General features: G+C 42.5%; 2 long non-coding RNA genes across 6 annotated transcripts; one reads left to right on the plus strand and one right to left on the minus strand.

Annotated features, from left to right (window-relative positions):
- Window positions 1-414: 414 nt before the first annotated feature.
- On the minus strand, window positions 415-9,709 carry LOC118451711. Its single transcript, XR_004841256.1, has 3 exons — window positions 9,652-9,709; window positions 5,329-5,458; window positions 415-1,504 (listed from the first exon to the last, which is right to left on the minus strand). It is a non-coding gene; the product is annotated as an uncharacterized LOC118451711 (long non-coding RNA).
- A 102-nt stretch (window positions 9,710-9,811) lies between these two features.
- Window positions 9,812-16,550, plus strand: LOC118451710. Of its 5 annotated transcripts, none has more exons than XR_004841255.1 (3): window positions 9,812-10,361; window positions 11,291-14,418; window positions 14,833-16,550. It is a non-coding gene; the product is annotated as an uncharacterized LOC118451710 (long non-coding RNA). The 5 variants fall into 5 exon arrangements; XR_004841253.1 differs by having other exon boundaries at window positions 11,291-13,246; window positions 13,370-16,546; XR_004841254.1 differs by having other exon boundaries at window positions 11,291-13,246; window positions 13,644-16,546.
- Window positions 16,551-17,321: the final 771 nt, after the last annotated feature.

A 17,321-nucleotide genomic window follows, 5' to 3' on the forward strand; every position in this document is an offset into this window, starting at 1 on the left:
TTAATCCCCACGTATGTTCCCCACTACTTGTGTTATTTCTTCACTTATTCTTTATGGTAAGGCCACAGCTGGGACCCTGTTTCTCAAAGAGAAGCTCCCTGCACTGGGGGTTTGGCCAGCTGGCTGTAAGACTCTGCTGTTCACACCAAACCTTGCAAGAAAGATATGCTCCTCCTCCACCTCGGACCTCCCCAACTGGCAACTGGAGATGTCTTCACTTCTCCTGGGACCTGCCCCTCTCTCAGCCCCCGCAGAGAATTGTAGGCGCTTCACTTGTGTGCTGCTGTGCCGCAAAATCTTTCTTTTAGCCTCCTCCTTGCGGATTCAGTTGTGGCTCAGAAACAGAGAGCGCCAACCACAACAACTTTCTCTAGGGGTTCAGAACTAATCTTGACACGATCTGTTGGAACCAAAAAAATGAACTTCTTTTGAATGAGACTGGATAAAAAAATTAATGCGAAAGCTTATCTGATAAGGTAGCTTTTCTTAGTTTATGGAATTATTCTTCAAGCCTATGCATGTTTTCTATTTGCCTTTCTTCCAAGCTGAAACTCAATCCAGGCAAAATTTACCTTCTCCTCCTTTATGATCATCAGACTTTTACTTGAGTGAACTTTAGTCAGTTCTGTGTTTCAGCCAATTTTTTTTTGCAGCTCCAGTCAAAAGCACCAAACCTTCTTAAAGTAGACAAATCATATATTTAGTACACTGTGGAGCCAGAGTCGCTAATGAGCATGGAATTTCTCATCGTCAAGATGGGCGGTTGCAAGAGAAAACACTACTTAGAAACATTGCACATTTCTTGAATAAATCCCCCATCAGGAGCCCGGGCTGCTAAGCTATTGAAAAAGTAGGGTAGTCAGCAACAGAGAAACATTTGGCAAGTTGAGTGTGATCAGTCAGATTATTTGCCATTGAAGTCAGTAGATCAATAGGTTCCTGTACCTCTCCCCCAAAGAAATATTTTTTTGCTGAAAAAATACCATGTAAATGATGAGAATCTGCTTACCACTGTGGTTAGGATGAGATACATCGGGTTTTTATTTTCTGTGCTTTGTGTGTTAAAGGCTCTAGGCAGGTGAAAAGATGTGTGGCACTGCATTAATGTGAAACAGTAATGGCAGTTGCGGAGGTGGAAAAGGGGTGCTGGATCATCTTGATTAAGGACACCAGATGTGGTGCCGCTTACCGCTCTGACTTGCGCTGTTTGGGCTGATCACAGCGCAGACCATGAGCCAGCCTTAAGCCGTTGGGACACGTCAGGTCTCTGTCATCACCCCACGTTCTCCATGGGGAGATGCAAATCCTCCATTTGCTTAGGTTCTTCCCCCAGCTTGTCTTTGGGTGCCCCACAGCACTGAAAACACCCCTGCGTGTTTTCAGAGGTGTGCCGCAAGCAGGGAGTTTGGCCGGCAGCCCCGGTCACGCAGGTTTTGTGTCCCCTCCTCTCAGCTACACTGGAGCAGACCTGAACCACCGGGGCGTTACGGCTTGTGTCCAGAAACTGAGGACAGAGAAACACAGAGTGTTATTCACGTTTGGAGGAGTTTGGGTTTTCTTAATCTATTGTTCGAATGTTCAAGGAACTTTCCTAAAGCCCATACTCTCCAAATTATTTACTATTCTAATTAATTATAGTAACCCCTGCTGCTTTGTCATATGGGAAGTAAACAACTGCTTTGACTAACTAAATACTCAAATCAGGTTGGAGACAGTTTTAATTAGTTGATTGCATTAATCACAAAGTCTGTTCGTTGCTGTTCATGTGCCATGGAGCAGCAGAAACGGCTGTTGTTATGCAACGAGACCGCAACCAACGTGCTTCTTCCTTCGAGACAGTTAAAAAAGCTGTTCTGTCCCTATCTTGTAATATGTAACGACAGGTGTACTTTTTCTTCGGTTTTTGTCTTAGCATTTAATACAATTACTACCTGATATATAATTTGTTGGGGAAACAGACCTTACACTACCAAGAGAACGGGTTATGGTAATTTACAGAGGCAAGGTACAAGTTTGCAGTGAAATGGGAATTCCGTGAGTACTGTGGTACGCCCTGTTCATATCTACCAAAGGTTGAGAAGGACAAAAATACCAGAATCTGAGACTGGATTAATGAATGCATGCACAGAAAAAAAAGAGAGAAAAAAGCCCCAACTTTAAAGTACTTTTCCAGAAAAAAAATGCCATAAAGCACTGTAAAAAATCTAAACCTATGTGTTTTGCTCCTATGTGCTGTAAAATTAATGTGGAAGTCTGAAATCTGGTATCTAGTAAGAGAGTGGAAAAAATGCAATGCAATTCATTCGAGAAGCATATTTTGCCACTTTAAAAGATGGACGAATTAATCTACAGTAGCCATATTTGAGAAATATATGTAGTGCTCATAAAAATCTTCAGGCTGACATCAATGTATATAAACCCTGTTGGGCCATCTCCTCTGCAGTGTAAGTGATGGCAATTGCTCTGAAATCGATGACCCAAATTCTGACAATTTGGACTGGCTGCAGGTCTGCCTGTCCTCATTTTTCATACGATAGGTACAGAATGGGCAACGGTGAGGCTCAGCTTCCCGTGCAGGGCAACGGCTTCTCCACCCTGATCAAAAGGGGTTATTCCCGGATCAGAGCTGAAAGAGATGATAAACCTGCGTACATTGTTCAGTCCTGGGTCTTTGTATTGTGGTCAGCAGTTCATGAAAAACCTAAGCGGGAAGCACCACCACCTCTTCTCCCCTCGGCTGCCAGGTGGTAACTTCTCCCAGGCACTACTAACCTGGGCCCGACTCACGCAGTAGCCTGGAGGTAAAAGATACGTAACCACTAATGAATCCTTTGAATTGCCAAGTTCCCACTTCTTTCACCTACATTATACTTTTTAAGGCTATTTACCAAAATCACACAGTACTCTTTGAAGAAGAAAGTTTCTGCTTTTCACAGGTATCATTCTTTATGTCCTGTCTATGGAAAATTGCATGTGCATTGTATCACTGCTATGAGTGTTATTTATTATTATCTCTACTGGGAAATCAATTGGTGCTGCAGAGGATAACAACAAACACTTAGAGCAAAGAGGAGATTATGTTCTCCTGTGGATGACACTGATAGATGGTAAATAGATGGTCGGAGAAAACCCTACAGTTAGCCTGGCAGGATTGACCTTAAACAGCTACGTAGGCCTATATATATTCTGATTTCAGCCTGCCACCAAAGCAAAAAGCACTGGGTGCAGAACACATGTAGGCTGAGTGCCAGCATTAAAATTGCATTTCCATCACTTTTGTTTGTTTTTAGAAAAATGCTCTTGGGTCTCTTTGCTTGAGTAGTGAAGCAAGAATTTAATTATTTTAATATGAGGCTCTGTGGCCTGAAGTGGAATAGCAGCCAGTAGTCCTTTACTGTTCCTGCAGTCAAAAAACAATACTAAAATATATCAAAGTGTCTGACCTCCCCTGGCTCTCTGAAAACCTCAGCCACTGCGTCTACTGCATATCCCCTGATTAAAAGCATGTTCCAAGGCTCCACTGCACATCATGTCCCTGATTTGACCTTTAAGTTTGTTCTTTTTGTACCTTTCAGAGGCAGTGGAGGTGATCTCTCAGAGGATTATTTTCATGTAAAGGCCTACGGAGGCCACAGTACGTGACAGGCACTGTACAGACTCCTAATTGAGCGGTAGTACCTGCTCGGGGTGAGGCACAAACCCCACCTGTGGCAAGTAGGAATCCCCTAGTATTTTCTGTAATAAAGATACAATGCCCTAACTCAATTCCAGTTTGGGTAATTACATTTTCTAGTTGCATTGGCCAGCGGTATCACCAGGTATGTAGCGTTCTGCATTTACTGCTTTAGCTGTTGCTAACAAACTGTTCAGCTATCGCACTCTTAGCTAGTGCTGAAGGCATGATGATGGACATTCTCAAAATCTGTAAAACAAGCAGAGCTGATGGAACAGGCCCACCTCGCACTGCAGAAGTAGTTGCAACTCAGAGAGAAATGAGGTTTCTCCTTTATCTCCTTAGGCCTAAAGCTACTTCCTTGGAATTCAGTAACAAACTGTGACCGATTCCGGGGCAAATCTGGTTCCAGTCCTTCACTAGCAGATGGACTTTGGATTCGCAGTACGTGAAACTTGCACCATATGTGTAAGATAGCATTGTTTTTCTACGTGATCTAATAAATAACTTTCTGTGACTTCTTCGGGTCCTAGCCTTGGCAATTTTAAAACCTTGTGTCATTGTTTTCTGAAGGGCGGCATTTGCATTTTTGAAGAAACCTAGCAACACTCGTGTGAAAGAAAAATAATTAAAATGCGGTAGACTATTAGAAACGCAAGACTGAATTACAGTCTACTGGGGAAAACTAATCTAAGTGTAGCTAATGACATCCTTTAGAAAGTGAAACTCAGCTAAGAAGATATATTAATGCCATTTGTATTGATAATCTATGTTAATGTTCGCAAATATTTTAATTTAAATGATTCAAAATATTTTAGGGAGTCTATATTTAAAGATCCAGTGGAGTATCCATCAAAGTGACAGACAATTTTTTTTTTCTCATTGGTATCTTAGACATGTTTACAGTTCATGGTATCAAAAAATGGAAAATTAATATGAAAATCCTAACAGGAAAAATGACTCTTAATACATTTAACTGAGATGAAAACCAAAGTAATGTATGTCGGGAGAAATATGTAGGTAAAGCTAGTGAAAAAGAAGCTGAAGCAAAGAAAATTTCACCCTGGCCCTATTAATCTATGATATAGTTTAAGGCAGATGGAATGGTCCCTGTTCAACCACAGCTATGCAAAAATCAAATTACATTTTACCACAACAGACACACGGTTAGTTAATGTGACGCTGAATGGGATTTAACTTTGTCTCTGCTGACTATTCCATTGTGGCCAGCACATTCTAACAAATCTACCTTGATTTTTCCATGACTGTTGAAGCACAGTAACATCTGGCTGGGCAGACAAGGTTTAAGATTTTGGTTTACACTTGAAGGCTTTGTGTTGTGTAGGGTGAATTTTATGACATAACTACTTCAACAAAAGCCCTAGCGTAGACACAATTGTACCAGCAAAAAAAAAGTGGTTTTGATGTTATGGCTTATATCGCTTGCCAAACTGGAATGCATTTTACAGGCAAAAAGCACTCTAATTATGTAGGAGGAGTTTACTGGCATAACTACACCAGCATGACAAAACTTTCAAGTGTAAACAGGAGCTAGGTGCTTATTTAAGTCAGTATGTCTTCTAACCACTTAACAATGTATAATTTATTTCCCAAAGCCTCCCCTTCCCCAGCCACACGCTGGGTCTGACTCTCACCCCGTTCAGAAGTCAGCAGCAGGACACCAGCCCGTCGGAGAGGGAGCATCGGGCCAGCTCCTTTGGAGAAAGGCTGTGCCAGTGCAATTCGCCCACTAGCAGAGGGTGGTATAACGAGAACAGCAATGCCCTGGGAAGTACAACAAAATGCAAAAAATTAGTCCTTGCCCTACTTTTACTTATGCATTTGTACGACTTCTTCTCACGCTTCCCCCCATAACTCGTGCCAGCTCTAACCTCCTTCTTAATCAGTGTAGGGGTGCAGCTGGGACAAAAGGGATTTAAGAAAACGGCGTGAGATGCTAACTGGGACCCGGCAAGCTGCGCCCTGCACAGAGCAGGTTGTGCGATGCGGCTGCCAGGCCAGCGTGGCTAGGCTGCATCTGTGTGAGGATGCATTACCAGCTCTCGTTGTTAACAGCTTGGCTCGTCCTTCCAATTCACGGTGCAGGCGGAGGACGGACCTTATGCCTGTAGGAAGACTGTGGGCAGAAGGTCAAGTTTAAAGGATTACAGCAACTGGGCAGTAGAGCTTGCACCATACCTGCCTATTGTATTTCTGACTGTTGCCATCACTATTTTAATGAGCTCTACATTTACCCCTTCCACTCTCCCGCCACCCCCAAAAAATGCAAGTCAGGCATGGAAACACCTATTTTGTACTTTTTCTGGTATTTGGGTTGAAAAGGGCTAAAGAAAAAAAAAAAAATCGGTCAGATCGCGTTCCATTAATATTTTGGAAATCCACAGGCTTAATGAGAGAAAAGAGCTAAATGCATGCCTGGTGTCACTAGCAAGTCTGGAGCATGCAAGGGAAAATGCTTTTAAAATCTTTAAAGTAGATGACCATGCAAAGACACAGACACACAACACTTGAGACAAAAGGTGTTTAATTAGATCAGGAAAAGTCTTTGTTCTAAGTAATTAAAGGTAAAATTCCAGAGCAGATGAGAGAAATCCAAACTCCTAAAACATTTTACAGCTTGAAAGAGAGATCTGCAAGGGCTCAGAGATAAGCAGGGAGAGGCAGAAGATGAAGCCAGGTTGCCTGCTTATGCAGCCCTACTGAGGCACTGCAAGGGCTGAGCAGTAGGTCCCTGCCCATGTAGGGTGATTCAAAGCACCAGAGACAAGCATACAGACACTCTCTACAACCAAGGAGTAGAATAAGCAACCTCCAAAGAATGACAAAAAAAATCCCACATTGCTAACCAGGGAGCTGCCTTGAATTAGTCTGTAGGTAGTACTATGCAAAGGCGAAAAGGGAGCAATATAGCCTGGACGAGATCTGAGGGCCATTGGGTTCATCTACCCAGCTGAAAACAGGGCCAGTTTAATTCGGGTACCTGGCACCTTGCTGAATTCTTGTCCTGCTCGGGAGGCTGGGGGTCTCGCTCCTTTTGCATGCTGGTTACAGCTCAGTATTTAGCAGGAAGAGGGTTTACTCTTTAAAACAAGGCTGGGGTGGTGATGGCCAGTTTTGCAGAATGACCTATCCACTAAAGCATGCACCCAGGCAATGGGACTTGGGATCAAGCCATATGGCATTGCCCAGGGCGTGCTGTAATCCCCAACCTACAGCATAGCCTGAGAAAGAGGGAGACGTTTCCCCCTGCTAGAAAAGCCGGCCCGTAGGCAGCTGGGCTCAGACAAGAGGTTAGGGCGACCTGCCACGCAGTAGGGCACCCAAGCTTTGGTCCTTACTCTCAGAGCTGCTAATGGATGTTATATTAGATAGCACCTTCTTTTTATGGGACACAAATAATCCTGGCATCAGGGACAAGCAATACAGACAACAGAACGGTAAGTTTGTGGATCCTCATGAAGTGGAGATGTTGAGGTATCAGTACTGCCCGTGCTGAAACACCTCTGGACGTGCTCAAGGGTGCAAGCACATGAGGATGTAACAAATCTAAGATTTACTAACCAAAGCCTTCACTCAGAGGCTGGCAGGGTGGCTATAGGCATCATGGTTTTGGAATTTGTCATCACGAGAAGGAACTGTTTAAGACCGAGGCACCTACGTATTTTTGGAGGTCTAACTGTAAAGATACACACACTACAGTGACTGTTTTACATGGTAAAAGGTTTTATATGATAGAGTTCAACCTCCTAGATGAAAGAAAGCTGGAAAAATCCTCAGTCCGCTGTGAACTGAAAATGTTCCTTTTTCTTTCATTTGTTCTGTGTACAACAAAGTCAGGTATTAGTCGTGTAATCTTTCGATTCTGATTGTTTCCAATAAAATCCATACTTCGCAACAAGCTTTGCTGTACGAGAGTCATGACTAAGCTTTGAATAATTTGGATTCTACTACAATTTTAATAGCATTTTCCAGTTTAGTGCTTTCTCCCTTCTCTGTAAGGGTTGCTATTATAAGTTTATAAGAAGATTTCCCAGCAAGAGGATTTCTTACCACCCAAAGCTTTCCTGCGGAGACACTCAGCAATATTAGCAACTGTTTTTTGAATTACACTTACGACACCGTTATACAGCTACCAAGTGTACTGCATTTCCCTTCATTAACAAGCTCACTGATGTTTCCTGAAATTTATTTTACTGAATTTATGCATATATGAGAGGTAACTGTCAAAAGTTGTATCTTTTTTCGGTGCTGGCCAAGACCAAAAAGCTTTAAGCTCACAATCCAACTTCTGACCAGTGTGTGGGAATGGACTCCTCATCATCTGCCAAACCATTTCCTAGGTACGTCTTTTAAAGGAGCTTGCCACAAGTGGAAGTGGGATTACGTAGGATTATGCAGACTAAACTAATCATCTAAGGCAGGTATCAAACAGTATAAAAAATATCCAGATGATTCCTGGGAATCTTTTCTTCCTAGCAGATTAGGAGAGAAAACAGGAGAGCTAATTTATACCTTAGCAAACAGAAAGTCAGCTTGCTGCTCTCTGAAGGAAAAGACAAATGCTGAGTCTTTATCAAAGGTACTGCAGGAGTATTTCTAACCCCCAGGAAAGAGTTAAAACTTCCCAGTGGTTGCTGAAAGCCTGTTGTCAGGATCACTAACTGGCCAATTAAAGTTTATTTTGATTAGGAAGAGCTCATATTTTACTGGAAGAGTATATGAAATCTTAACTATCTGTCACACTAACTTTTCTGGTCATTTAATTGGAAAGAAGATGCTTAAGAAAGTCATTAATTTTTTAAATTCCTAGGGACAGCCCCAAAAAGGATCTGAGCTTCGAATGAGGGATTTGCATTGCTTAACTCCGAAAATCATCTTGTGAAGAATGTTGTTTGTAAGTCACCAAACTGAAAGGTTTTTCTTTCTTCTTCACGCTGAAAGGACCATGCATCGCACAGGTGCCCCGATTTTCTGCACTGTAGTACATGCCCAACACGTACTGCGCACAAACAGCAGTGTTCTACCCCAGGCCTGCTATGCTACACACAGGCAAGGCTCTTCAGGAAGGTAAGATCTTTTTTGGTGGTGGTGGTGGTTGTTTTGTGGTGGGGTTTGGTTATTTTTTTGCTAACTATATCAGCTCACTCGCTCTTACTCTCTCTCCATAGGTATCTCAATATTTTCTTGTTGCCCGAGTCGGATAGCTCTGGACTCAGTATTTGTGTTTCTGGCAGTCTCATTCAATGACCCACTGCCTCTGCCCTTGGGTACAGGCTTTTTTGGGGGTCCCTATGGGGGCAGAGCACTGCAGCGCCTGTGAACCTTTTGGCTTCGGTCTCACACAGAATGCAGCTTTGTCCTTTTACTTCTGCCCCTGTGAAAGTCAGGGAAGTGTGTGTAAGAAAATGTTTTCTCTTCCACTTGTGATAGAGCCTCAATAGCTCAGCTGAAATTGCCTGGATGTTCTAAACTTATAAGCATCATCCCACCAGAGATGTGTTCTTGAATGTTAAATTTAGGCTAATTGGAGGCATATCCTTTAATTTAGCAAGCTGAGGTTACTAATACGGATCAAGAGCTAAAAATTAACAGTGGAGCTGATGTATGCTAAATGCCTAAGTGATATCTTAACCTATAATTATACAAGTTCTGTTAATAGTGAATAATTCAAATCTTCAGGGATTTCAATAGTCTAATGGGCTGTAGTTATTTCCAATTTACATTATGGTTGCTAGGTTTCATTAAAATGAGAAGAAGGCTGTATAGCGTAGCAGAAGAAAATTGGTGTTTGAAGTTATCACCCAGGAATCAAAATATGAAATTTAAATTAGAAGGTGTCCAAGCAACACAATGACACCAAAGCCGAGCGCTGATAATGAAAGTAGGAAGAGAGCGAGTTTGCAGAGAATATTAAGGGAAGACGGCACTACTAGCAACACGCTCCCTAACAACGACACCTCAAACGCTGCGCTGCTGTAGCGCGTAAGGAGTCCGAAACATATTACAAACGTCAATTAAGCCTTGCTACGTTCTTCTGAATTATTTAAATTTTGTTATCACTGATTTGCAGATGGCAGGCTGAGGCACGATAAAGCGCACGGCTTATGTGAAGTCATGCGATGACTCAGTAGGATGTGAGAGCAGCAGCTCGGGGCTGCAGCCTCCCCGCTGCCCGGCCGCCGGGTGCAGTTCCGCCAAGCCGTTGCTTCGGGGGGGGCTGCTCACCCAGTCCCCCTCCACGGTTTGCCACTGCCTGTTTCATCTGCATACCATGGCCCTCGGTCTTCTCAGCTGGGCTGAGACACGCGTGTTTGGGAGATGCGCTACAGACCAGATCTCTCAAAGCAAGGTGGGTTAAAGCTAGCACTGGGAGTTGGGATCCACCTGGATCACTGCGGACATCTGGCTTGCAGAGCAGTCCCACAAACACTTACAGCAGCACGACTGCAGGGATGGCAAATCACAGCGGGGAGGGATAGCAGGAGCTTGGAGAGACCACCTTCAGCCAGCGTTGCCACCACCGAGAAAGCGCCATGTATCCAGCCCCAGCCATGTGTGTCTCCGCAGACCCAGGATACACTTTTAGGGGGCCACGGTGTACATCCCCCCAAACCCAGTTACTACAGCTAACAGCTGCTTCTTAGGTCAGCCCACCCAGGCTTTCAGAGTAAGTCTAGGTTTTGCTGACTCTAGGCTTAAATCTGCCAGTGTGACCCATCGCTACTAGTCACAGTGAAGCGGTCCCCCCCGGCTCCCGCTCTTCTGAGCCATACCATATGCAGGCAAACTATTTTTGGAACAACGAGGATAAATTAGATTACTTGATAGATAGTAAAAATACCACGTAAGTTAATAGGAACAAGCAGCATGTGTTACAATTCAGTAGAAGTCAAGGTATCTGACACGTTTTGATATCTAAATTTGACTTTAAATTTCTTTTTAATTCTTCTGGAGTGTACTTCAAATACAGAGTATCTGCTGCTTATGAGCAGATTAACAACTAAAATAAATGTTCTTTTGTACCTAAAGATTAGCTATTTCATCAGTGTTTTGTTAGTGATTCATGTTACTTTATCTAAATTCAGCCTCAAATTCCTCACTTGTGTATCAGTTCAGTTTTTTGAATCTAAATTAAGTACCTGAATTTCTCTAAGAAGGCAGAAAATACTGTGGGGTTTGTTTGTTTGTTTGTTTGTTTTAATTTAAACGAGAAGGCAGAAAATACTGTAGGGTTTGTTTGTTTGTTTGTTTGTTTGTTTTAATTTAAACACCTTGAAGTGCTGCAGTTTCCAAGTTAGTGAATGAGCCACAGGATGAAGATTTATAACTAAATAGTTCTTTCTTTATAAAATAGGTTTTCCCAACAGCTCCTTTTTATTTTTTCTGAATCAAAGTAATCTCTTACATCTCACTCTGAAATACATGCACCCATTTTGTAACATATTGCTAAATATCTCTGATTTACATAAGAAGCAACAGCAAAACTCCACGTACATTGTGTTAGTTAAATTATTATTATTATTATGTAATTACATAATGGAGAAATAATAAATTCAAACTCTTAAAATGCTGATCATGAAGTATATTAAATTATAGCATTGCCTCAACTGCTGGGCAGGTGTGCTCAGTGGGCACACCCTCTGCCATGCAGACGATGGGAGAAACCAGAGCACAACCCCACTTCTCTCCTGGAAACCGAAGGAAACCAACACCTAAGGAGACATTTTAGACCTCTGCTGTGTCCTGCAACCAGGACACGCTTTGGGGTTCACAGCTGCAGGACTCTGAAGTGGTACCTAGCGATTCACAATAAATATGCATCGCACCAAGGGATCCAGAAAAATTATGTGCTTCTGCGGGCAGGCTCACTCTGAAATTGTAAGTAAAAAGAAATCCTTCCCAAGCCTAGTTTTGCACGCAGCAGACCATGGGGGGTCAGCAGGGTTGGATTTGGCTGAGGAACACGTGCTGCAGCCGTCAATGACCACGAGGCCCGAAGTCCCCTGAGCCTTGCTCTTCAAGCTACGAGTAATCTTGAGCAAACCGCATCAGCCTCCCAGTAGTCCAGCAAAATGCTGTACCTATCAGAACCACATAGTGTAATTACTGAGTGGTTGAAAACCACTTTCAGATTGGTAGAAGAGATGCCTTGTTACTACGGAGTTATGTTAAGCAGTAACAACACAAATCAATAAAAATAACCAAATAATTAACCATCGTCAGATACTTAACACCCATTGCAACTGCCATTAGCAAGAGGTTTTGAGGGCTGTTCACAAATCTCTTTAGCATATTATAAATTCCCCATAGAGCGCTCAGATGTCCCGGCTATGGGGATGCATGCTGCATACACCGCAATCCTGTCCCTGTGCTATCAACAGTAATGGTTTCACATCTAAAAATCGCGTCCTGGGAATATGGTTGAGCACACAGCACGCTAGAGAGGCATTAGCAAGAAAAGAGACATGTGGACGGCCAGAGCACGCAGGAGACTAGACCGTGACTCACTGCATAACCCGGAGGAACTCATTTACCTTCTTGTCTTTGGTGCAACCCTCTGTGAGAAATGTGTATCAAATTTTAATTACTTCATGGACTGTTATGTAGTCTGATTAATGATATTAGAGAGCACTTGGAGATCTCTGGATAAAGGCTGGTGTTTTTTGTAAGTCTATTATTACTACTTTCATAGCTTTCACTTCTTGTCTTGGGTCCCTGAGTTTAAAGCAGTTCTTTCTAATGCTCTGCACGCATTTTGTGAAACTCTGGCTGCTAGTGTCAAATGCCAGCATATTCACAGGGCATAAACCATCTGGTTTTGCTGAAACTAAATATTCCTGTGTTTACTTAGGAAAATGGATGCAGACATTTTCAGTTCTCGCAGCTGTTCCTTCCTGGGAAACAGGAGGAGAACAACATTTTTCTCTCCAAAGCAGAGGAATAGTAAGCTTGATTGACATTCCCCAAACTGCAGATCCTGCAGGCCCAAATTATTTGCCTTGTTTTGCTTCAGAAGTCCTTCCCCCTTCCTCGCTTGGGGAATAACGCCACAGCAGGTGTTGTGTATTTCTGATAGTTTGTGGGCAGTAGGACAGGCTGCCAGGGGAACTGAGATTGTGTCATATGCTAATAAATATAATTAAAAAAAAAAAAAAAGCTCCTTACACTTTTAAATAGTTCTGACTCCGAAAGATGAAGTAATCTGTGATAGGTACTGCCGGGTACACCTCACCTTGTCCTTGCTTTGCATGCGGCTCCCGGGAGGCTCTCCCTCATGCCTTCAAGGCAATGCTTATCTTGCCCAGGCTCTAAAACCCAGCCTGGAGCTATCAGGATAGGGCAGGGGTAGCTGCTCTTTTCAAAATAAGACTTTCAAGTCACATGTACTGGATTGAAATTTCTGTTTGGTTTTTTTTAAAACTGTTTCTTGACATCAACAATCTGTTTTCTTGTTTTAATTCCAGAGAAAATAAGGGAACATCTAGACCTGCCCTGCCTTTGAAGTATGCATAAAACGCAATGAGGGCATAACTATATTCACAGGAATCGAGGGTCAGTATTAATCTACGAAAAAATCTTGTTCTTCAAAAAATACTATTACTAAAGCTTTGATGATTATAGCAAACACATTTGTGTACCAGGCAAAGATCTCATCGTGTGTTTCAAATATTTCAGTTCTGTCTCTTCACTCCCTGGAAAGGCTCACGTATGTTATTATTCCCACTTTATAAATGTGGGAATTAAAACTGAGAGCTCACCAAAGTTGCCCAGGTAATGACGAGCAAATGTATGACAAGAATCTGGGGAGGCTGAGGCCAACTTACCTATTAGCTCTTTGAAGTGGAAAGAATAAGTGTAAAACATATGTAGAATATTTACGGTGTTACTTTAATAACAGCCTGCCTCTTTGGTTGGCTTAATATTTAACTATTTCTACAAACTGTAACAGTTACATCAAGAGAGATGGATCAGCTCTATTACCACACAGATCCAGACTCAAGGTCCCGCCCCATTTAATTATTTATACAAAGTGTTGCGGTTCCAAATAGTGATACCAAAAGACCCGCCTTGGATGCTGTAGTTCAGAGAAGAGTTTTTCACATCCTAGGTATGTGCCTCTCAACCGAAATCACTGGCTATTTTTGCACTGTCCTCCCTCTTCTCTAATTTCTCAGGAAAGTTGAGAAAGCCTTGGTTTTACCTCAGTGTAGAAAGTATTGGGGTTTGGTTGGTGGGTTTTTTTTTCCTTTTTTTAGATCTTAAAAGGATGTAATGAAACCTACTCTTTACCTATCTTTAGTGCAAATACTGAGAAACGAAAAAGGGTCATAAAGGGCTATGGAGTGAGATCTGGTTGGTTTTCTGCACCTGTCTCTGAATCTAAACTTTTGGGACAAAACAGTGATAATTTTTCTGCAGTCTTTGTATATTTTGAGATTACCTCAATACAGTTTCTTGCCATTTCTGACTAAAGAAACAGGACCTGTGAATATGTTGTAAACAAACTATTCTAAGAAAATACATTGCTGATTTGGATCACTACTTTCTGTTTCAAGTCCAAAACTGAAGGCGGCCACTGAGAAGGCAGCGGTGCTTCAGCTATCGCCGCCCAGGGAGAATATGCTCCTAATTACATGCTGGACACCTCACCACACGGCTCCTCCCGGCTTCTTCCTCCCATCTATGTAACAGCTGCAGTCAGCTCTGAGTTACAGTCAGCAAAGGTGATAGAGTACATTAGAAACCAGCTATAAAGATAGGATAACGCTGTAATACACTGCCATGGGCTGTCTAGCCGGTAACTGGCGACAGACCTAGGTGGGCAATGTAGCTGGAGCCATGGTTTTTGAAAGCAGCAGTTACAATGGTGTAGTAAATAACTTCAAAGTGCACTAACCTTAAAGTGGAGCGAGTAACAGAAGTACTAGCTGAACCAACGTAAGGTTACTAGGAAAGAGTGGGTAACGTCAGAGAGGACGAGACAGTGCGCTGCAGCTGGGGATGCAGTGGTCTCAAATTTGCAGCAGCAGCATTAAGTGAGAACCCATGTCTAGAGAGCCACAGTTTAGGGAATGACACTTACTAACGTGTAATTTTTTGCCAACTTCTTTGGAAATGTCTGTCCTTCAAATCTTCAGAACTCAGCATAAGAGCAGTGCAAATTAAAGGACACCTTGTGACAGCATGCGGATAAGGAGAGGTAAGTTGACACACAGGGTATTTAGGGTAAGTAACACTGAAACCAAGTAGGGGAAAGTTAGAAGCAAAGCCATGTTAGTGGACGTAAGAGGAGATGTCAAAATAACTGAAAGGAAGTTTAGAAATTTGAACGTTATTAATGAGAATTTGCCACAGGCATCAGCAACATTCAGCTCCTCCTCCTGCTTAAATCACCAGTTAGGTATCTTTGGCCTGTACCTGTGTATGCTATAATACCAAAAATTACTGAACATCTCCCCCTTGGTCAAAGAAATACATTCAGTCCACATGAACTATTTCTTTCTGAATCACAGAAGACAACGGGCCTCATTCCCTGATCTTTTCATTCTATTTGCTGCACTGGGATTACGTCAAAGTGAACCACAGGACCCGTCGAGTTTTACCCACTGAGGGAGAAACTCATGTACTTCTTTCCCTGCTCAAGCTATGAAGCAAAGTGGTGGGTGGGGGCAAACTTTACAGGGTTATGCAGCGCAGTGAGGTGACCATCCTCCCATTTGAGAACCCACATACAGCTGGGGAGTGACTCTCTTACCCAGCTATGCTCCCACCGCATGGGCCGATGGAGGAGGAGGTGGTGTGCGAGCTGGATGCAGCCATGACGGGAACCGAGAGGCGTCGTACTTCTGATGTCGAGGGTAGCACCAGCGGGCTTTCCTCATCGTACGACCCAGCTCTCCATCGGTCCCTCAAGAAAACTGAGAAAACAGAGGAGGAGTGAAATGGAGGAGAAAAACCAAGCTTCGTGTATTTACCAGAGATCCTCAATAATGCAATGGCATGACTTATACAGGTCGATGTGGGTACCAATGTGATGCGGTAAAATAAAGTCAGGCACCAGCCAGCGTCTGCAAAGAAAGAAGTGAGGTATTTTTTGCAGCTCATTCTGTTCCACAGCATCTCCAATTATTATTTTGTTATTATGATATGCTGCTGATTTGTTTCTCGAACATGCTGACATGCCTAGTAAAAACAGTTGTTATGGAACTATGTTTTGCTCAGTGTATCTGAAAGTTGAGTATCTTCTGGAGTTTTGGAAGACAAATTAATTGTATCTTTATGCCCCAGTGAAAGATAATTTCATATCCCCATTTTGTCATCAGTGCAGAATGTTCTGTGATAATATAATATAAAATAATATGTCTGAACCTGATGTTGCGATGGCTTAAAATAACCTTCAGGGCAGTTCAGTTGTGTGAAATGAAACTGGGACAATTCCTAAAAACTCAAGAGGGACTGTGGATCTATTAGTTTTGGCAGCAATAAAGTAGTTGGGATAAGGAAGATCCTTTTAAGAGCTGCGTAATTGTTTTTCCTAGTTTGACAAAAAATGGAAGAAAAATATTTTAAGTTTTTTTTTTTTTTTAGATTCTCACTACTAGCAGAATTTGAAAAATAAGAAAGGATAGCTGCATATGCTTTCAGCAGATGAGTTGGAATTACATTTCCATATACGCTGCCTACAAATGGAGATATAGAAAATCAGTTTTCTTTTCTGGAGTTTATTCCTCTTCCTTCAGCCTATCAAGTGAAACTTTATTATCATTGCATAGGTGTTTCAAGAGTGTTCTTTTACCTGACTGTCTGGACACCTAGCATCATCTGATGCCTAATCATTGCCCCGCCCTGTTCTAATTGCTCTTGTTTTGCTCATACTCATTTTCTGCTAATGAAGAGACAAAAAACTGGGATTTGAAATTATTTAAGGTGACACGATTTTGCTGGCTTGTACAGACCAATGGAAAAATTCAAGTTCGAGCTCACGGAGATAAGTTTCTACATCAACATCTATATTTAGGCATATAAATAAGTGGCCTGTTTTTTCTAGAACATCTGCACTTTGTTATTTTGTCGACGTACATGTATTTGTCTGCTGTCCCAGTTCACAAGAAGTTTTCACCACCTACATTTTAAAGCACTTCTCTGTCCATCCAAGGCAAGCATCTGTTGACAGAAGTATGTAAACTAACATGCCTTTGAGCGCTCATCTCAAAAAAAAAAGTTTCAAAAATCACCAAAAAAGTACTCTGAGCAGGTCCAGCCGCAATGAAACATAAACCACATTCGTTAGTTTTTCCTGACAAATGTGTTAGAGGAGGGCTATAAAGAGCACAACTTGTCATTCCAGTTCTGACAGATCTTCTTTAATAAACTGTGAGCTTTCACAGGCGCAGCTTCAGCAGAAGGGGTGACACACAGGTTACACGCAGCCTACTAGGACTCATTTTCTTGCCTTTTGTCCGTAACTGACGGCTGCCAACGTAACCTCTTCTCAACGTGAAGTCACCGCTCTCCTGCAGTAACACGCTACAGGGAGGTGGGGCACCACGAGAAGCGCCAAAGTATCCCCACATCCACGACGAAGCCCTCGGAGGTGCTCCCCGAGTCACAGAGGCAGCCGGCGGAG

Source organism: Egretta garzetta, unplaced genomic scaffold, assembly GCF_000687185.1.
Source record: "Egretta garzetta isolate BGI_Z169 unplaced genomic scaffold, ASM68718v1 scaffold561, whole genome shotgun sequence".
Classification (NCBI taxonomy): domain Eukaryota; kingdom Metazoa; phylum Chordata; class Aves; order Pelecaniformes; family Ardeidae; genus Egretta; species Egretta garzetta.